Source organism: Neopelma chrysocephalum, unplaced genomic scaffold, assembly GCF_003984885.1.
Source record: "Neopelma chrysocephalum unplaced genomic scaffold, ASM398488v2 Primary Assembly neopelma1_24, whole genome shotgun sequence".
Taxonomy (NCBI): Eukaryota; Metazoa; Chordata; class Aves; order Passeriformes; family Pipridae; genus Neopelma; species Neopelma chrysocephalum.
The window spans coordinates 6,302,900-6,324,778 of NW_020897693.1; the positions used below are offsets into that span (position 1 = coordinate 6,302,900).

Consider the following 21,879-nt stretch of genomic DNA (forward strand, 5'->3'; position numbering starts at 1 on the left):
GAAAAACCTGAGTGAGAAACTGCGGGCAACAGGATGCGTGCCTGGAAATAGCAATCATTCCTTGGGCAAATTCCTTGAGGTAATTGAGAAGCCTTCTGGCATTTAAAATCCCAATGACAGCAAGTCATGCTTAATGAGACATCCAAGGACAGAGGATGATAAAACTTCATATTGACTACCCACTTGAATTATCCTGTATCAAAGAGTTTAAAACAAACAGACCAGCACTACCTGCAGGAGTCTTGCACAAGAGACTTCCACGGTGATCTCCTTGGAAGGCTGCTAAGAAAGAGGCTACAGGGTCTTCTCCCAGCTGCCCAAATTCCTGCAGCTCCATGGAAGATCCATGCCCTCCCTGACAAAATCTGGTGTTTCCTTTGTTGTATAAGTTAATTGCATGAAGCTTCTTGTAGTAACCCTATGTTCATCAGTAACACAACTTCACAGTTCTTTAAGCATTTCAAGACAATGGAAATATTCTATTATAAAAATATTGAACAATTCCTTATGTCCTGTATTTATTTGTAGTCAAACAGTGTATATTGGGGAAAAAAATTATCCTATCAAGTACATTCAATGAAGTGTTTTCATATCCCTGTCCAAGTCTGAATCTGTCATGGCTCTGGCCCTTAATCCTTGTATTTTGGTATACAGTTTTTTGTGGTTTTCATAGGGGAAGTACTCAACGTGTTTCCTGGAGAACATTTGTAAAACCAGTTTTCAAGTTAAGGGTCAATGATCCAAATTCAACAAATTTTATCTAATAGATATTCTGGAAGCAGCAGAATTAATTTAAAAATCCCTTAAATCCTTGCCATTATTTTTTAATTGGTAAATAGGCATCTTTTACTTAGGAATGACAGTTACATAACAGTAGAGCACTGGCACATTATTCAAAGGGATTTATTGCTTTTCTTTGCTGCTTACATTCATGAGTAGAAAGACACCCATGCTTGAGGGTGTCTGGATAGAGTTTTAATGGAAGTTATTTCTGAGTTTGTTGGAAAACTTTTCCAATGGGATTGCAGTAGTCAGCCCCCAGCGGAAAGAACCCAACAACATTAGAAGCCAACAACATTAATATGTGGCACAACTCACTCAAACAACTTGACACAGAGCTTTTGTGTGTGGGAGGAAAAAAAGTAATGTGTGTTCATGCATGCACAGCTCACTGAGAAACTTCCAGGAGGAGGACAGCTGATTGTCACACCACACATTTCTGGCCTCGTTACAAACCCAGTCTTTGTGGATACTCCATCCATCAGAATAATTGTAGCGAATGTATCATGAACTTTGTCTGGATTGAGCTTGTGCACCCAGGTGTGGGTGTGCAGAACATGTTGGGAATGTCCTTTCTTGTCTTCCAAGGTGTCAGAGAAATCACCTGTCAGCAAACCTTCTTGGGATCCACAGTCATCCTTCTGCAATGAAACAGTGACACATCAGGCTACAGAGAAATACAGCACTTGTCCTAAGTAAGCAGAGCACAGGCAGTATTGAAGCAATTGGAAGTATTAATGTTAAGAAAACTCCTTATTTTCCAAATATAATCGTAATATGAATTTTGAATAGTAATTAGCCTTTGCTTGAGAAATATACTGAAGAGTAGCTGAAGGATATAGATAAAGGAATGACACTTCAGAAGTGCCATTGGGTAATTCTGCCTATGATACCAATCTAACGGTGCAGCAAGTATTTAAGTTAATATGCATGTGTGGTGAAAGTATAGAATGGTTTAATGACTATTAGAAATTACTAAATGGAAACATTTTTAGCTACCTCATTTTAACTAAATCTCAAACCTTTCAGAAAAAAATGATTTAATTGTGTATATGTCACTTGCAAATATTACTTCTAATAGAAGTGAATATTTAACTAAATCCCAAGCCTTTCAGAAAAAAAAATATTAAACTGTGTATATGGCACCTGCAAATACTACTTTTCTTAAAATACTGTATAGTGTTTTGGGAGAGCAGAAATTAATCATCCAAGTCAGGAATCCATCATTAAGCATGGCATTAAGCATGATCTTGGTTTTGCATTTAAATCAATGGAAATTCTGCTGTAGTTTCACTGAAAGCATAGCCTTAAACTCCCAAAATTATCTTTGCTTCCTCCCACTAAAACCAATGGAGGAATCCACCTGCAGTGTTTTGGCATCTCCCAAAGGTTCCTGGCTGAATCCCTAACTTGTGAAAGCTTTGTGTTAAAATACCACACTAATGAAAAGTTGAATCCTACAGCTATTTGTGCATTCTCTGTTAGCAGGGGCATCCTGTCCTCCTTAATCTCACATTATTAAAAACAAGTCCAACTCTCAGTCGTGAGACTGTGAAGTAAAGTGCCCTCCTCCTATCTAATATTAAAAACCTTTGAAAATCCACAAGGTTTAAGTGAGAAAAGCCAGTATTTTTCTAAAACCAGGTGACATTTAAAACCTGAATAATGATTAAATGCTAGTCTTATAAAATGGCCCAACCATGCTGTGGTTCTGGAACATCTTTCTAGAGCAGCAGAGAATACTCAGTACTGATCATCCCTGACCTCTCTCTTTGGTTGAGAGAGACTTTAATAGCTTGTTCTGAAGACAGACAAGAAGTCGACTTTTTTCAACCCCAAAAATATATGAAACATACCCAGCCTTTTAGAGGATTCCCTGGGTATTTTTAAGTATGCATACAGCTTTCACTAAAGGGAGAAGGTACAGATGTGAAACAGATGGGGTTCTTTTTTTCCCTAAATTTATTGCAATCACAAATGCAATGCAATTGGCTAAAATAGTCTAAAAATCCTATTCTCAATTATACCACTCCTACATCCTTATTTTTTCTCACATCACAGTTTCATGAGCTCTGGAGTCAATGCACTGTTTTCTAAGGAAAAGGACAGATAGCCTGACAGCTGTAGAGTGCTTACACTGAAGGCATTTAAAGAATCCTTCTTTAATCTGATTTTAGTAGAAATCAAGCTTTACTCATTTACTAGTTGCACCAAAATTGACAGGGTTGATCCCATGGATAATTAAAACATCCCTGGTTTGGAATCTGTTATGGCCAGTCTTAAAAGGTATTATGTTGCATTCAGAAGAAGGAAGGAAGCAAGGCAGGAAGGAAGGAAGATTGAACAGTAAGAAGCAGAGCAAAAAGCTTAAACTATCTGTTTCTGTGACAGTGGGTATCATAATGTAATTTGTTAAGATTCCATCTGACCACTCAATAAAGGGGATTTGCAGCAAACCCTGGAGTATATTCAGCCCCTAAAAATCAGGCCACACGGCGGGATGTGGTTAAGACCAGAGCTCAGATATTCAGCTTCCCACAGGCTCTTCCGTAAGTATTAGATTGTTTCTAGAAAGTCCCTTTTAACCCTAAATTACTTCAGAAATACTTTAATCTCCTTTCAGATATCACAAGTTCAGAGAATTCACTGTTTGGAGTTAGTGAATTACATTTTTCCACATTTTTAATTTTTTCCCTCTCTTAATTAATTATATAGGTTAGAGAAACTGAAATAAGCTTGCTAGGTTATTTCACCATCTACCATTTTAGTGACCCAGTCCCAGTCATTTAAGATGAAAGCAGGCTTTTACAACATTGAAGACCCTGCCACTCATTAGAAACCATTAGTTTAAAATTAAAGAACAAATATTGCATTATGCTCTCAACTAAGTGCATGCATGGAGATTGGAGAGGACTAATAGAGCATGACTGGCACCTTTGCAAACTTAGGACTTCAAAGGTAAATATACTGCCTACCTAATGGCAAAAGGCAGACAGATGTGATGACAGAAGTAAAGCTTGTATTGAAAGCTTTTTTTTTTTTTTTAAAAGCCATGTTTAAACCATATGTCCCTTTGTGATCATTAAGCACTGAAAATTAATGTTTTGGACTGTTGTAGTAAAGGAGGATTTAAAAGAATCTGATGCTGATATCTTCACTGGCTTTGAAAACCTTGAAATTAATAAATAACCTGACCGCAGTCTATGAGTCACACTTAGTGGTATGCAAGTCAGAATATTTTGATGCAAGACATCAATTGTTGCCCAAAATTTGAGCCCTATGAGGGACCCTATATCTTCAGTCATTAATATGAAGGAAGTTTCACCTTTACCAGATGATAAAGCCTTAAGACTGTGAGTATCTAGGACAAATTTGTGCAGTCTCTTCAGCTGGTAAAGTTCCTTAAAACATCATAAAATAGCATTAATTTAAAAATAACATAGGAAATAATATTTGTTTCCATCTCTGCAAGTAGAGTCAGTCATTCCATTCAGCATGGAGACTGCATGATTTTTTGGGTAGATTGGGGAAGGATGACCCTTCAGAAGGGTTTGAAGGGTCTCCCTGTGTTCCTTTGAACAAGAAGTTTTGGTGAGAGGCTCAGACAGACCAGAGGAGAGATGAAAAGGGACTGTTGTGAGACATGCCTTCCAGTCCCCTGATAATGGCCATTTCTTAAGTGAAACTATACACTTGCATCTTGAGGCTCACAGAAGGAGTTTGATAACACTTTTACAACAAGGAACAATTGCAGAGCACTTTCAGATTGATGAAAACTTTTACCTTCTATGTTACATTTTTATTGGGGGAGAGTATAAAATATGGTAGGATGAGGGAGCGAGGCCAGATGATGTGACAACATAAGCAAAGAAAATAAGGTTAAGAAGAATTGTTGTTGTCCTCCTCTATTTACAGCTCAGTCTGACTCTCAGATGTTTCCATCTCCACTCCCTTTCACAACTGTAAACACTGCAGCAACCACAGCAAATGCCATAAAGAAAGGCTGTATTAGCTGCCTTTAATCCAGTGTCAACACCAGAAAACTAGGCAGCATGTAGCTAACCAATGCTAGGAAGATCTTAGATGTTGGTTCCCAGGGCAGTTTTTCCACTTCTAAGTTGTATCAACAGGTTTTGAATTTTATTGGCTTTTTATATCCAGTGTGGCTGTTGCTCCACAACCTGTAATAACTTCTTTGCTTCAAAATCTATGGAACTCTTGGCTTAATATTTCCCTATTTCACAAACTAAGTATGAACACTAACCACCACTAAATATTTAATATTGAAACTGCCTGTAAGAAGAAATTATAATGTGATGGTCATTTAGCTGCACAGTTAATTCATGTTGGGTTTCCAAAATTATTTTAAAGTCACGACTATTCTTTTTCCATCCTTATTTAATTTCTGGTTCTGCAAAAACATATTCTTGAGGCTGTTAGTTAGAGGAGTATGTGGCAATCTTGGTTTTCTTTCTCCACAAGGTTTTCTGTTCCCTTTGCTTCAAACTGTCCTTTGCCTGCTTTCCCCCCCTCCTCCCCATGCCATGAATGGATCAGGCCAACAACGTAACTTTTCATACAAATTAGATACATTGGGTAAAATTACTAGTTCAGATACAAAAGCAAATGTCTACATAGAATCAATCTTTTGAAATAAACCTCAAGCTATGCAACAAAATGTTATACTGATCTGTTAGTTTTCCTACTCCAGGATACGTAATTGCTTTTGAAAGCACTTGCATTATGATTTATTTCCATTCCTCTGTGGTAGGTAGGAGACTGTATTTCCATTTTCTAGATACAAGCTCGGCAGAGGCAAGACAATTACAAACAATGCTCTTTCAAATATTCTCACCCAATCTTATTTTTATGAATAGTTTTGGAAGTGAGGAAAAATATTTGCAATGCTGCATTAAACATGTATGAATTAACAAAGAATAAAGATCAGTGGTTGATAAAGTACAAAGGGAGACAGAAACAGAGTGAAACAACTTTTAAGCTACTTTTATGTTCAGCTAGGGTTTATGTAGGTCAATGCAAACCTTGCAAATTCCCCTCCGGCACATCTTTTGTAGAAATCTCTCTTTAAAATTTCATCAAAGAAAGGAAAAGTTGGGATGATGTCCCTTTCTGTAACAAAGTAGCTCCTTGCCACAGATTATTTACACATCTTGCTCATAATAATACTTCTGAAGAGAAAGTGTTTCATCTCTGAGATAGACAAAATATTTCCTGATGGCCAAGGTCCAAAACAACACAGGATGGAGCAGAACTTGCAACCATATCCTCCCATTCCTGTAGCATTCAAATTTCCTCAGCAAGTTTTTCAGGAGCAAGATAACGTTAGGGCCCAACGAGGACATCAACAATACTTTTTAATAAATACTTTTTTTCTTTTTTCAGTGTGAGAAACAAATACACATGCAGTCTATACCTCATTGTTCCACTGAGCACATAGATACACTTGGCTGTTTTGTTTTCAATTTCCAAAGCTGTCAGCACCATTCTACAGACGTCCACAAACATGTACGTGTCATTTCATATGTAATCAGATGTAACAGAGGATAAAAGGGTGCTTCACACTGGGCAGGGTCTAGAAAGACTGGGGAAATGGCTTCCAGATCAAAATGCTCTTGCTACCCTTTAACTCAAAGATTCAGTCTTCAGCACATTCCTCATGGAAGAGTAGCAGGGGAAAACATATAGACTCAGTCTTGCAATTAAAGATAAACTCTCATCAGGAACAGCAGGCAGAGCCTTCCTACCCTCCAGCAGATCAACACTCCCACCGAACTTAGTGTCATCTGTGAACTTATGGAGGGTGCACATTTGAAAACCTAAAGGAAAAGGCAGACCTTTGGCTTGTACAATTCATGGCATCACAAGGTAATAGCACTTTTCATCCCCAGTGCCTAAAGAGCAAAACTGCACTTTTCACAATATGCATAGGAAAGGGAAAAGTGTGCCCTGGACTTTAATCTCTTAAGGATAAATCAGATCCTACCTCATCTTTCTCCACAAAGCAGTTAGAAAGCTTATACTTTAACTCTGATTTGCAATCCAGCCTGAAGGGTGGGATAAATTCAAAGAGCAGATGATGGTTGAGAAATTGTAGCATGCAATACAAAGGGAAGACAGGCAGCAATGTTCAGCATGTACCTCTGAATCTGCCACATGATTGCATTGCTTTTTTCCTGTGTTATGAAAAATAGTGACCATTTCTATTTACCTTCATCATGCCACTCTTTACTTTACAAGAGTAGACCTTTATGTCATACTTGCCATAGAGATGTACGATGGATTTATGCCACAATATAACAATTCTTTTCCTTCCATACTATTATTTTCCTAGCAATTCCATTCCTCCTAATACTTCCTATTTTGACCTCCACTAAGCACTGCACTAAAGTTTTACAATCTGAGCAGTAAGAGAGCTAGTCCAAAGCTTGCCATTTTGGATTAAAAAAGCCAAGACTGCCATTTCTTCAAGGCAAATCAGTTTACATTACTAACATATAATTTATTGCTTCATCACCCAGCTACTGAATATCATCAGATATTCTGCAGATCTGAAGTAAAAGCTTTACTTGCAATGTTATTGCTCTAAGTAATTCCCTGTCATCAGCAAACTTTCTCACATCATTTTGTACCCCCCTTTGGGAACATCTATGATAACACTGAAGCACAGAGACCTGGTATAAATTCCTGGGAAACATCACTGCTGACTTCTCTCCACCCCACGTTAGTCCAAGGTTTATAAAAAATAACAGTAAATAAAGTCCCCAAACCCCTAAACACCACAAGAATAAAGCCCACATGTTGACTGCTCCTTTTCGCCCTGCAATAACTGAGTGATAATCACATGCATATAATTACGACAAGACAGAAGCAGATATAATTTTAAAAGACAGGCATTTCTTAAAATTACTACCACAATCTTGTAAATATCTGGTTGATACTTAGCCTTTGCCAAAAATTCAGATGCTACTTATCTGCTTTGTGGAGAGAATGTCGTTATAGAAACTGCAGATAAGTTAAAAAAAAATACAATAAAATGTAAAGAAATATTGATTTGCATGAGAAATCAAATAAAAACTGCATCAGAAATCAAGTGCTACCTTTTCCTTTAATGAGACATTGTATTATTTCTTGCTGCATGTGAAATTTGTGTCATACATATGCCCTATATGTCCATTACAACAAGACTTTCTGTTTGACTTCTAAAGAATATTTCCATTAGTGGAAATGAGAAGCCAAAAAAGTGCTGTAAGTGATACACTTCCTGCTGCAACCACATTACCCTACTTTTTACTTCCTGTTTTTCTTGGTGTTCGTTATTATCATCTCATTTTCAAGGCACCCTCTCTTCAGTTAAGAGTATCAAAATTGCTTGTACCAACTTACAAGTCTTACCTCCTTCTTACAGAAGATATCATTCCTCTTCTGTCTTCTCTTTGTGACTTCTCCATGTTGCTTCAAGTCTAAAATTATCCTCGTGTCCTGCACCAGTATTAATACTTTTCTACGCCTTTAGAACAGCTCTCCCTCAACTTACTCTATACTTGCCTTCTGAATATATTATGGGTCTTGCCCAGTTCTAACTCAAAGTATTTTAGAGGGAAGATTGTGCCTGTTTCTCTGAACACACCTCCTTCTGTGTTACTAAAGTAAATTTGTCAGACATGATTTGCCCCAGTGAAGCCATGTTGGCTGTTACCAATCACCTCATTTTCCATCTGCCTTAGCACAGTTTAATAGTTACCATCATTGGAGGGGTTGTTGACATAGCCCCAGAAAGCTGGGGATCCACCCTACCCAGAGGTTCTCCACCCTTCAGTCAAAGGAGTTAAAGGAGCCTGACATGAAATAGCCATACAGTTTTTGGAAAGAGAAAAATAAGTAGCACAACTAACTAGGCTACAGTACTTATCAGCTTGTGATTGGGAGAGGGTGAAAACCTTAAAACACTCAAAGCTACGATTGAAATCTTCTTCACTCAAGCCGCAGCAGACAACAGCATGGGGCCCGTGAGAAGAAAAAAGAAATTATCTTTCAGCAGTTGGTTATTTGTTTCTAAAACTACAAAATCACAGAATCATAGAAGGAGTTGGATTGGAAGGAACCTTAAAGAGTATCTAGTCCAACCCCTCTGCAGTGAGCAGGGACATCTTCAACTAGATGAGGTTGCTCAGAGCCCATCCAACCTGACCTCTACATCTACAACTTCTCTGGGCAATCTGTTTCACCAGTGTTTCACCACCCTCATTGTAAAAAACTTCCTCCTTCTTTCAAATCTAAATCAACCCTTCTTCAGTTTAAAGCCATTTCTCCTTGTCCTATCACTGTTACCCTACTACCTGCCCTTGCAAAAAAGTCTCTCTCCAGCTTTCCTGTAGGCCCCCTTTAGGTATCAGAAGGTGCTGTAAGATCTCTGTGGAGCCTTCTCTTCTCCAGGCTGAATAACCCCAACCATTTTAGAGGAGACAGCTAGCTGGAGAACAGTTGTATCTCCAGGAAAACCAACTAACAGCCACCCTGGTCCTCACTGCACACAGACATGCTGCACTGGCCACGCACACACGTGCGCTACACCAGCCTCAAAACCTCCGGCACCACCAGCAGAAGGGCTTTGCTCCAGCCCCCTGGCACCACCCACCTGCCTGAACCACATGCCTCATCTGTATTAAGTATCTCCCAGCTCTTCTGCAAAGGCAGCATCCAAGGAAAACTCTGCTGAGCTGCAGGCATAGAGGTGAGCAGTTCCAACAGGTCACCTCCAGGGTCCCAAGCGTGATCCTCCCCGTGTCAGTGCCCTGCTGCTCCAGGTCCTGGGAAGCACATCCCACCCTACCATAAACCAGGTGGGATGGTTGGGAGGGTCAAGTTTGCCAAGGAACAGTGGGAAGAGGAAGCAGAGGCAGTGGAGGAGGAAAAAAATCGTCCCTCCTGCTGTGGGCACCATTGCCCTTACTTCCCACAGTTTGTTCTGCTGAGCACCAGGCACACTGCACAGGAGTCCCCTTCTCCTGTCCATGCCTTACCCACCTGGACACTGTGGGAGACTGTGTCACAACCTTGCTAAAGTCACAGTACACGGCTGTCACTGCTCTCCCCTTGTCCAATGAGGACACTCCTCCAAGCAACATGAGCTGTGGCTCAGGTTGGTCCTACCACAGCTTGTCCTTGGGGAAGCTGTGCTGTGCTGGGTGTTCAGTGATGTCACCTTGTCCTGCAATGTGCCTCCAAGCCACCTTCTGGTGCCCATCTGAGAAGGGCAAGTTCTTCCTGAAAACCTGCTGGAAGGTTTCCACAAAGGACCTGCCTCCAATTCTTCCAACAAGGCAGAGAGAGCTCCTTCTTGTAATGGGCAAACAAGAGGCCACAAAAGCTTTGTCCTTCATACAGGCAAAGAGTAAGGGTGCACCTCAGACTGAACCCATCCCCACCTCCAGGTGCCCCCCTCTCCCTCGGGCTTTGTGTTCTCCACACTCCAAGGGCAGAGCCGAGGCACAGGGAAGAAGAGTCCATGCAATGCTTGGCAATTGGCAGTTCTAGTGCTCACCTCTCTTTCCTTCTTTCCCTTTGCCAGTGGCATGTCCAGATGCTTCACCCCCTCTCATCCACTGTCCAGCACGGGACGCTGTGTCGAGGGGGTGTCGCTGAGGACCCCTGACCCTCTCAGAATGTTGTTGCCACGGTGTCGCTGAGGGGACCCCAGGCATGGGATGAGGAGGGCGCTGGAGCCAATGGCTCCTGAGGGGAGATAGCAGGTGGTCCCTGTGCCCAAGGGACAGCCAGTCTTACACAGGCAGCACGCCAGGTGGGAGCGAAACCCAGGAGAGGGGACCTCAGCCCCCACAATCCTCCTCCTTCTCCCACATCTGGGCATCTTTCAGGCCACAAACTGCCTACATCTTACTAAATTCCAGTGCTTCCAGATCCCCAAAATGACAGTCAAGAAACTGCTAAAGAATGCTAACTGACCGCAAAACTCTGTTTCTAAAGTGAACTGTAGCGTAGGAAAATGATTTTCTAGTCTGTAACAGTATCTTCTTGAGAGAGAGGGAAACTTCCAAGTAGTGTCAGCCCTATTACTTTAACAGCTTTGTTACCACAGATGTCATTATAGACAGTTTACAGGCCCATTTTATTTTACCTGTATAACCCAGAAGCTACAATTTCAACCACCACTTTGGACTCATTATAATTAAGTCTCAACCCTGTGGCAGTTTTGCGTTTCTTCCCTAGGCTGAGCAAATCCCACAATAATTTATTTTTTCCTCTGATTTGTATAAACTATTGCAACAGTTTCTTAAAAAAAAATTAACTTGTGGATGCTTATCTTGTAAATTAGAGTAACAGAAATACAATGCACAGTGATAAAAGTTCTTCAATAATTTGTACATATTAATACACCTCTTTAAATGGGAGTACAGGCTCACAGCATTTAGACACCATCACTGCTTATTCCAGAAATTGGTATTTCATAGGAAGTGCAGTGCATTTGCTATCACAGCTATTTACCTACCCACTAAAAACAACTTTTCTGAATATTTTCTGAACACTTCTAGTGCAGAACAAACGCCTAGAACATACAGAAAATAATTGCCAAAAACCCCCACCCAGATACCACCCTCTGAAGCCAGGTAGGAATGGAAATGCGCACATGAAGCTTACACAAATGCGCAAGCTGAAAATAGTTTCCTACACTGTTTGATCTGCATGGATGTTAAGACTTTTTTCCCCTAAGAGGAAGGGAAAACCAGGTCTGAAGGCTCAAATGAGCGAAAAGAAACAGGAAAAACAAGAAGCTTGCCCGAAAATACATTTTCGAATTTCTGCATCCCAGTTCACGCCTGGACAGGGAACAGCAGCGATTTACTACGACGGAGAGCTTCGCACAGGGTGCCACGGGGTGTAAGGCACAAGTTGTCACCCGAGGTGCAAGGACAGTGCCAGCATCAACTCGGAGGATACAGGGGACGCGCCGGACACCTATATCCCGCCCTCGTCCCTCATCCCTCATATCCCTCATCCCGGATCCCGCCCCCGGTGACGTCAGCGGCGCGCGGCCCCGCCCGGCCCCACCCCCGCGGCCCCGCCACGTCCCTGCTCGGCGGCGCGCGCGCGTCACGACGCGCCGGCGGGGCCGGCCGGGCCAATCGGAGCGCTCCGCGACGCTCGCGAGGGGTCAGCGCCGGCCAATGGTGGCCCTCCGGGGGGCGGGCGCTGTGCCCATGGCAACGGGCGCGGGGCCACCGCGGGGCTGTCGCACCGCTCCGCCCGCGCCGCGCACCGAGCGCCGCACCGAGCACGGCACCGGCAGCCGCGGCCGCTCGGGGGACACCCGGGCACGCTTCGCCCCTCGGCCCCCGCGCTCAGGAGGCACCTCAGCGTTGAGAAGCAGCGGCTCCTCTCCCGCCGCAGCGGGACCCAAAGGTAGCGCCGCCCGTCCCAGTGCCCCCGCCGGTGGCGGAGGCCCTGGCGGCGGGGCGGCTGCTGTCGGAGGTGGGGTGGGGTGTGTGTCGCGGGGGTCTCACCGCCGTCTCGCCTGCCGGGTTCGAACCCAAGGGGGTCACGGTGAAATCGCGGGGCTGCCTCCCGTGCGGGGCAGCGCAGCTGAAGTTTTCCCGGGCGGCTCCAGGTGTGTGTGTGTCCCCTCCATCCCTCGCTCCATCCCTACGGCCGCAGGTACCCGCGGATCCGGGCGGTGGGTGAGCTGCAGAGCGATGTAGAGCGTCAGGGGAAAGGAAGGCAGAGCTGGCAGCGGCAGCGGCTGCAGCGGGAAAATGTTGGATGGCTGGGAATTGCACAACCGCAGGGGAAACTTGGGCAGGAGACTCGACTGATTTCATTAGAAAGGGCAGAGCTTTTCAGCGTTACTGTCATAGAATCACACAATGGTTTGGGTTAGAAGGGACTTTAAAGATCATCCCTTTCCAAACCCCTTGCCTTGGTCAGGGACACCTTCAGTTAGACCAGGTTTTTTAGAGCTTCGTCCAACCTGGCCTTGAACACTTCCAGGGATGGGCATCCACAGCTTCTCTGGGCAACCTGTTCCAGTGATTCATCAACCTCACAGTAAAGAATTTCTTCCTCATATGTAATCTAAACCTCTTCTCTTTCAGTTTGAAGCCATTCCCCCTCGTACTATCACTACATGCCCTTGTAAATACATCTTCCTTGTCTCTTTCCATCTTTCCTGTAGGTTCTCTTCAGGTAGTGAAAGGTTGCAATTAGGTCACCCCAAAGCTTTCTCTTGTCCAAGCTGAACAGTCCCAATTCTCTCAGCCTTTCCTCGTAGGAGAGGTGCTCCATCCCTTTAATCGTTGTGGTTGCCTCCTCTGGACTTGCTGCAACAGATTGATGACCTTGTTGTGCTGGGGACTCCAGAGCTGAATGTCTTACTGTACTATTACTCTAATATCACCGGAGGAGCTCCATAAAATACCCCAATGCTAGGCTGGCCACTGCACTCAGAAAATATTCCAAAAGAGGAAAAAAATTGAGATATGGCTGTAGAGAGGTAACATTTTTTGGATGAAATGAACATGGCTAAGGTTTTCAAAAGAGTTTGTGTTTGGCAACACTTTTTAGGAAGCCCGTAGGAGAAAAAAGCCTCTGTTGTTTGAGTTGCAAGTATTTGCTGTGGACAGATAACATCCAGTAGTTTCAACACGAGGCCATCACAGTATGAACAGTGAAGCACCTGTGCACCCATGGGATCAACTTCAGTGTGGAGGTTTGCTTTAGTGGGGTTTTCTTTGGTAATTTTGTTTTCTCCCACTCTCAAGAAAAGTCCTGTGATTGACTCACTGTTGGTGCAGCTCTACTCTGAATTCTGAAGTGACCGTCCCTCTCAACCAAACAGAGGAGCGCAGGGAATATTCCTATTGTGAACACTGGGTAGGAAGGGAAGAGCCACTCAAAAACTTTGAACCCAGGTTTTATTGTAACCTTTATGGACCTCTGCTTAAAACTCACAGAAAGTTTATGGGAGAAGCCTACATTTCTGTGAGCACTTAGGATTCAGTTGTATCTCTAATTGTCATTTGCTACACAATGATCTTGTGCAGTCACAGTGCCACATCCACCATGACTGCAGATTACTAACCTGATTACATACCCTACCTCCTACCCATGGTTACCTATTTTCCCTTTTATTCACCGCTGTAATCTCTTGGATGGTAGCAGTATTTTATTTCAGGATAAGAAAGATAATTATGTAAAAAAGAGTAGCATAAGTCTATCCGCAAACAAATTGTGTTGGTATAGAACAATGTGAATCTCATTCACTTCCAGCCAAGAAAGTTAACACAAATAAAAAAAACCAGGGAAACCAAATTATAAATTAATATTGCCCATTGGATCTGCTTAAAACTTACATTAGTAGTTGGATAAAAAGGCATGTGGTGTAAAATTGTTTGATGCTGTAATACTGCTTGAGCTACATTTATTTGGAATCTGAAGTTGTATTCAGAAAACCCCATCAGGCAAATAAAACCAAGCAACAAGAACAAAAAGAATTATTTTTTTAATAAGACTAAGGCCAAGTTTTCATACCTTGGCACCTGGCAGTGCTGCTGACGTAAACTTTCTGTTCATATAAGCCAAGTTAAAGGCTTTCTGTCAAAAGCTGCACCCCCATAATGACACATATATAAATGAAATGCTAGCCATGAAAGGGGAGAGCAGTAGTTCTCTGAGAAAATAAAAAATGTAAAATACATTGACTCAAATGTTAGAGATGTGGAAATATTGATGCACAGTTCTAGTGCTGTGCTGACTAAACAAATGCACTTTACATAAGAAAGATAAAATTGTTTACTGTTAAGTTAAAAGCCTCTATCAGAGCTGCCATGATTTGAACTCTTGTGCACAGAGGTGTTTTATGTAGTGAGGTATTGTGCTCTTGGCTGTTTGATTGCTCGGTAAGCAGAAGAGATTTCTCTGAAGTTCCTGTTAAATACGTAGTACACACAAGCCTTTTGCATAGGGATGTACTTTTATGTAGCTAAAATCATGACCAGCTGCTAATGCCAAACTGAATGAAATCAGAGGCAAAATTCATGTTCATTTCAACAGTTTTTGCTCTTACGTACTATACATGATTTGACAGTTGGAAGAATGAAAGAAACTGCATTTCATTAGAACATTTCATTTTAATCATATTAAGTTGTAAATATTATTCTTCACCATAGGTAATGCATAAAATATATACACCCTTTTCATGATTGCATTTCTCCTGCTTTATATTCTCTATAAAAAAAGAGTGGGACATTTATACGCATTTGGGTTCCTAAGCAAGTAAAAATCAATGGGAATTAGCAAATTGCAGACATAAATCTCATTAGGCAGCTATCATTAAGTGCCTAAATATTTTTTAAATCTGGCTCCATATCATTAGATCTAGATTTATTCTGGATAGTTATTCTGTATTTTTTTTTTTGAAAGGGGAAAAAAGTACCTTGAACTCCTGGGGCATTCAAGGTTTACTTTAGCATCATCATTTGTTGTTGACTAGAGCAAAATGCATATTGTTAGAATAATTGAAATACTTTTTGATTTGAGATAAAGTTTGAGCCAATACACTGGTTGCACGTAGTAGCATATTTGAGGTTGCTTTTACGTCAGCACTGACAAAATTGCCGTTCACATTTATGAAAAATGAATTTGTGAGATTCCAGGTGTGCCGTTGTATTATGTTCTGTGTGGGAACTGAAACTATAGTGCAGGAAGCTGTATTTCTACCAGTAATTTATATTTTTTTTATTTGCTTTTGAAGTTGATAAGATTTTTATCAAGTATGTATTGAATTCAGTACAAGTTTTTGCTTGACTAATGGCTTCATAAATCTTTTTCTGAGCCAACTTTATTGGAAAGAATTGATAAAATCAAGCAAGTTGCTTTGAGAAACAAGAACTAATATTTCATCATTCTTCAGTTAGTAAGGCAGCTTTGTAGACACTGAGGTTTTGTTTTTTTTGAAGCAAGGATAGAGAAGTTCCTTGGAGGCACGTGCTATTATAAATATGTATGTGTATCTGTGTGTGTGCACACAGGTTTTTAAATAATGAACAGTTAACACTGCAACAAGAAGAAAAATAGTTTTCAGACTTTACTTATGACAGAGCTAAGCATGTGTAGCAGCAGATGTACATTTTGCTTCTATGCCACTTTGGTTTTGAACATACAGTTGTATTGTTTCATGATATTATCTTACATTGTTATGTTGTTTCAACATAAAATTGCTTCTTTCCCACTCCAGCAGTCTTAGTTTGTGTTACTATATAGTATCCCCCAGCATTTGGGTGACTCATTTAATAAAACAGCTGAAGTGCATTTTTTAAAGGGAGGTTCTGTCAGCAAACGTTGTACTGGGCATGGTCAAGGCATGCTCTCTTTTCTGGTAAGCTGAAAAAAGAAGCTGTATCATCAGCCAGCTTTTAGCTATAAAGAGAATGAAGCAACTGGAAGTGCAGTGAAAAAATACAACAAATTCAACTCAAAAGAAAAGAATTTAAGCAAAGTAAACAGGATGAGAAAAAAGGATTTTGCTGCCTTTATGTACTTAAGTAGTACTGTTTTATATAAAACTATTTACATGCAAGATCAAAATGCTTCTTTGAAAAAGTAAGGTACGTCTCCTTGTGCAGAGAACTGAGTGGGATGTGCTCAAACAAAAGATTAGGACAGCATGTCCAGTGTAAAACCTGTTGGATATTAGCTAGAAAAAAAAAGCAACATCTGATTCATGGTGTTAGTAGACAACTTTGACAGAAGAGAAAATACTACTTGAAGGATAATGAAATACTATATATAATTATATAGCAATAATAGCTAGCTTGTAATAGTTAATAGCTTGCATATTAACTTATTAAAGGATGAGTTTTCATTTGGGAAGGGAAGTATGCAGGTGTTTCTGTATTTTGAGTGTTAACTTGTAAAGGGAAAACTACTGCAGCTTGTAGCCATTTCCCTTTTCATGTCATTTGGTGCTCACGTCTTTAGTGAGCAACCTGGATCTACAGACTGATGACCCAGTGAAGAGACACCTTCACCACAGCCAGAGGTTTAGCTTAACATTGTGAGCAGAAACAGGTTTTTCCACTTGCTTCTCAAAATTGTTGCCACATTTCATCTGTGCTAATGCCAGATTAACTCATTAGACAAACAGTGTGAAGAAAATGCATTAAGTATTGATTCATTGACTTTGTCCTTTCTTAAGGTATGATAGCTTACAGTGTCTGTGTGGCAACTCCTCCTCCTGGAAAAACTGGGAGGATCTAACACTGGTGTTTCCAAACAGAAAATACGGCAGGGGAATAATCTGTTTCTGCCTAATTTCAAACATTTAATGTAATTTTTTTTAAGATTCTGTGCGTAAAATCAGTTTATATATTTGCAAATAATTTTTAAAGAAAAGGAAAAGCCCACGTATCTATAAACATTCCCTGTTTAAACTGTGATATATGGGCAGGTATATCACTGTTTCAGAGAAGTGAAAACAGATTCAAGGTGCTACATTGCTGGCTCAGCCTGCTGAAGGAGTACTTTACATAGCTCAGATCTTATTCTAGTACTGAGGTTAGAATATTCTTAGAAAGATGAAAATCACTAGATCTATTTTATCTATTTCCTGTTTGTTTTTTTTTTATTCAGCACTGCCTATGAAGATTGTTCATTTCTCTGAATTACGGCATAAAAATAGGAAGTCACAGTACATGACCATAGAGAACATTGCTGTCATCCTGCACGTCTGCACTGTGTCTCACACAGGTTTGATTACTTCCATATCAGATATAGCAGGCATATGTAATATTTTTTTAATAGGTAGGCTTATTTGTGCATTATGTCAGTATGGATTTATGTTTTCATTGCCCACCATAGTACACATGGCTTTGACAAGTGCAAATGTGCGATATGACATTTACAATGTTGCCCTATTCTTGCTTCATAATCACTCACTGAGCTTCTACATATGCACTCTGGTATCACTATATGGTTTTGCATATCTCAATTTTAGAAAATTTGGCATAGGGTGTTACTTCTTTGCAAAGCACAAATATCTTTTAGGAAGGTGATGGAGATGTCAGTACCAAAATTATGTTATTTTCTGGGCAATAGGTGTTAATGAAAAGTAAATTTTTGGGTTTGTACTAGTAACACCTGGCAGCCATATAAAACAGGTGTGCTAATGCTATGTTTAGCAGCTTGTGTTAATGTTGCTAGAATAAACTTTAGGAGCAGCATTTTATAGTTACCTTTCAAAGCGTATAGCTCTTTATAATTCAAATGTTCGATCTTATTCCACTGAAGTTGATAGGAATTTGTGATTAACTTTAGTAGGATCAAGATCAAGATTGCTGGCAGACAGCCTGCTGCTTTCCTTTTTCAATTGTATTTTTCTGTTCATGCAAATACATTGGTGTCTCTGTTTTCTGCTGACTGTCTCATTCTTTTGGCTCTTGGTTTGTTTTTTAAAATACTTCATAGTCGGAGAAGTTTTTATTTTTCCTTTTCCCTGAAAGCTTACGATATTGCCCTTGTTTATAAACTACAGTATTTGTCAGTTCTAGAGCACTACTTTTATGATTAGTTCTCTTTATGTATTATAAGTAGAAATGTTGGTTTGTCCCTATTAGAAAGATGAGATTGATTTCTGATACCAGCAGATTACAGTTGTGCTACCTTTTCATCTAGGTGGGCTACCTGTCTTTGACTAAAATCACTTACTTTCCAGATGACAGTTAGCTCTATAACATTAGCTCTCTCCATCCGTCTTTAAGAAAGTAACTATTTAGCTGGGCAGATCCATAACTGCTTGTATTTCTATTAAACTGTATAGAAGTAGGAAGAATAGTAATAATAACATTCCCCATGGCAGGGCAGGAACATGTCTGCTGTGCTTTGTGTACCACTTATGGCAATAAGCAAATTGACACTGCTTCTCTTCTGCAGCACCAGGATTGACTGTTGCCTTGGTGGCTCTAGTACAGAGGAAACCACATTCCTGGGTCAGACACATGGATGCACTCAAAATACTTGGGAAGGGATGGGCATCCCGGAATGGGTTTCTCAGAAGTCCAGAACTCTTGAAGGTAGCTGGTAGCAGGCTGAGAGTGGAATGAACTCTTAATAGTAAAGTGCTTAGTGGAACAAAAACTGGAATCTCAATTTTCCTCTCATCCTGCCTTTTCTCACTCTTCTCTCTAGCTGCTGAATTTGATTATCATGCTGGGGTTTTTTTCTGGCAGCTGATTAATGTTAGAATTTGCAATGGGCCTGGTTTCTGTCTTCTAATACAGGTCAGAGTAGAATGTGCTCAGTGACTCAGTTGTGACTGTCACACTCTAAAAGTTGATGCAAATCTTAGTCACCTGCTTTTCTTAAGGCAATTTTGATGACTATAGTCTTGGACTAATAGATACCTAAATACAATAACTCTGTATTCACTAGATAATTATTTTTTATTCTAGTAAATGTATTTCCAATTTACTTGTTACATGACAGTTGGGTTCCTCAAAATACTGTGGGAAATCCTGTGTTAGGCATAGTAGTTTGCAAAGTCAGCTGCAATGATAGAGATATTTTTTACTTATCCATTTTGGACTCCTCTACTTTTAATTCTTCCTGGTATGTGTGAAATTTTTAGCCCGTTTTATGAAAAAAGTTACAGTAAAAACACCCTATGCAAAACCTGAGATGAAACTGCCTGATGTAATCTTTCCCGAGCAGCCTATTACATCAAATAGATATGAAGAACATATTGTGATATCATCCAGTATTTCCCATTATATATGACAGCATGTAATTACAAAGGTTGGTATTTGCAAGGAAACCCAAATTGCCCATGAGCATATATTTCACAGAGTCAGCAGACCCAATGGCACTTTGATTAGGGCTTTTGATAGATAAGTTCTGTTGATTCTACTGCAGAGGTAGTTAAGGATGATATATAGCTCCAGTTGCCCATCCTAAATTTGGTGGTGATCAGTGCTCCCTCACATGAGGTTTGGCAGACCAACACAGTTACTTTTATCTCAGTTGTTTCATTGAGCGCGGGCATTTTAAATATCAGGTTTCCTGAGTTGTAAGGGAAAGAGTCTTAAAAATTTAAGTGTGTCCCCTTCAGCCTAAACCAGGAGTCTGTGTCTCCACAACTGTTCATGTTACTAGAAATTGTGGGTCAGGAGCTTTAAAGAGATTAGTTATGTCTTTAAAATGGATCAAAGGCTGGGTGTCATTGTTGAGAGTGTTGGCTTTAGTACTTGCCTTAGGCAAAGAATGAGTCAACACCAGAACAATGGTGAGCACCTGAGTTTCTGGCTTCTCTTCATCTCATTACATCTCACCTGTTGGTCTTACCTGAAATGAGCATGCTCATTTTATAGCCACATAATGATTTTCTAAAACACTGTTTACATACTTTACCTAACTAGAGTGGTCTATAATAATAATAATAAATTACTTTTATTACTATAATTTTGTATATATGAAAATAGTTTGGTTGGAAAAATATCCATCTATTGGGGTCCAAATTTTTAGCATTATCAGAAGGCTATTATTTTTAAAAAGGAATACTTCAAATATACATAACCTTTTAAAAATGGTTCTAAAAATGCTGAGTATATATATTTCTTATACTCAAATACTTTATAAATATTTTGAATTTTATTAGTTTTGTTTCATATGCATTGCCTATACTTCATACATGCTTATGGCCTTTAACTTACAATTTACTAGACTGTCCCATTCATACTCTTCAAGAATTTCAGCAAGGTGGATTTTTGTTTTTCCTGCACCTCTTTTTGGCTGTGGTGCTCTCTGTCTACTGAATTTATTACCCAGGCTGCTCATCCAGAATCTTTCGAAGTGGATTTTGAGGTTCAGTTATCTCCTATTGATTTTCTAAATACACATAGCTGACAGATACTGAATTGTTTGCCTCACTTTTACTTTTTTTCCTGTTTTCTTTCATCTGAAAAGTACAATGGCTTCCTCACAACTGTGTCTCAGTCTGCTTTGAAAGGGAACCATCACCTTGCAAATATTCTGAGTCCTACCTACAGAGTTTATAAACTATTTTGTTAAGAAACAGTGCTCCAATAAAATCTGTAGCATAGCCTAGGCCACCCAAGGTTCTATTTCAAATCAGGTATTAAAGGACCAGCAAAGATTCAGGGAAGAGTAACAAGCATGATCAAAGGTATGGAAAAGCTTTCATAAAAGGAATCAATAGGTAAGCTGGCACTCTTTAGGCTGATGTCTGATTGCTCTTGGAGAGCTATTATATGGAAATGGTAATTAGGAATAAATTGTTTACATCTTTTCCAATACAAAAACTAAGGGGGTAATTGAATGAGATAAATGGATGACAGGTTCAGAGAGGAGATGGTTTACACAACATGTGTTATCTGTGCAACTACATGCCATACTTATCATGTTATAGGTAGTCTGTTACAGAAACACTGTTATCTATTTCTATCCAACCTGCTGCTCAAGTTAAGCCATTTCCACTTCCCATTCATTGTATTAAAGCCCATGTGGTGATCTAGCTGTGTTTGTATGTTGACAGATACTTCAACATGCCTTGGTAAGGATAAAATAACAAGCATCAGTGTTCAGAGAATGGCATGTCTGCATGCCAACCTACTTTTGGTAAAAAGAGGTCAAAATCAGTTGATCTTGTCCATGCAAGACAGAAGAAATTAAGTGACAGTAGGGTGATGGTTGTCTGCCAGATGAAAGAACTGAGGGCCTGCATAAGATATATTACCTTACTATTGTTATCCATACATAAAATGAGCTGTGCTACTAATGGATACAGACTCAACTGATGGCTCTAGTTTGGGACTTTCCAACAGCATTATTGATCTGCCCTTGTGGCCTGGCCTGGCCTTAGACTTCTGGGCAAGTCTATTAACTTGGCAATTTGATTTACAGAAGTTATTCAGTTGGTACTCAGAAATACTCAGTCTTGGCATCTACATCAAGAGTAGGAAACTTGAAAACCTAGTATTTGTTAGTTATTATCATTTCCTAGGAATAAATCCTGTTGAAATTAACAAACCTAGGCCCAGCATTTACACGATACTC

At 40.2% G+C, this 21,879-nt stretch overlaps 1 protein-coding gene across 1 annotated transcript in view; it reads left to right on the top strand.

Moving 5' to 3' along the window:
- The first annotated feature begins 12,086 nt into the window (after positions 1–12,086).
- NUCB2 (nucleobindin 2) overlaps positions 12,087–21,879 on the top strand; it is a 29,581-nt gene continuing 19,788 nt past the window's right edge. Inside the window, exon 1 of the mRNA XM_027701250.1 lies at positions 12,087–12,219. The gene's annotated coding sequence lies outside the window, so the exon portion shown is untranslated. The remainder of the gene's footprint in view (positions 12,220–21,879) is intronic.